A 612-nucleotide genomic window follows, 5' to 3' on the forward strand; every position below is an offset into this window, starting at 1 on the left:
GTGGGGTAGGACTTCCCATTTCAACGTTTCCAAGTATATCTTGACAACTTTTGCAACATGGGATCGAGTATTGTCGTGCTGCAAAATCACTTTATCGTGTCTCTCGTTATATTACGGCCGTTTGTCTTTCAATGCTCCGCTCAAACGCATCAATTACGTTCAATACCGATCGCCTGTGATTATTTCAGTCGGTTTTAACAGCTTATAATACACTACGCCGAGCTGGTCCCACCAAATACAGAGCATGACCTATGGAGCCGTGAATATTCGGTTTGGCCGTCGACGTGGAAGCATGGCCGGAAATCCCCATGATTTTCTGCGCTTGGGGTTATCGTAATGAACCCATTTTTCGTTCCCAGTCACAATGCGATGCAGAAATCCCATGTTTGCCTTTCAAGCAGCTGTTCACAAGCAAACAAACGCCGTTCAACATCTCTTGGCTTCAACTCGTACGGCACCCAATTTTCTTGCTTCTGAATCATTTCCATGGCTTTGAGGCGTTTTGAAATGGCTTGTTGAGTCACTCCCAATGATCGTGCCAATTCTTCTTGATTTTGACACGAGTCTTGATCAAGTAATGCCTCCAATTCTGTATCTTCGAAAACCTTCTCT

This window comes from Trachymyrmex cornetzi, unplaced genomic scaffold, assembly GCF_001594075.2.
Source record: "Trachymyrmex cornetzi isolate Tcor2-1 unplaced genomic scaffold, Tcor1.1 scaffold570, whole genome shotgun sequence".
In the NCBI taxonomy this organism is placed as follows: Eukaryota; Metazoa; Arthropoda; class Insecta; order Hymenoptera; family Formicidae; genus Trachymyrmex; species Trachymyrmex cornetzi.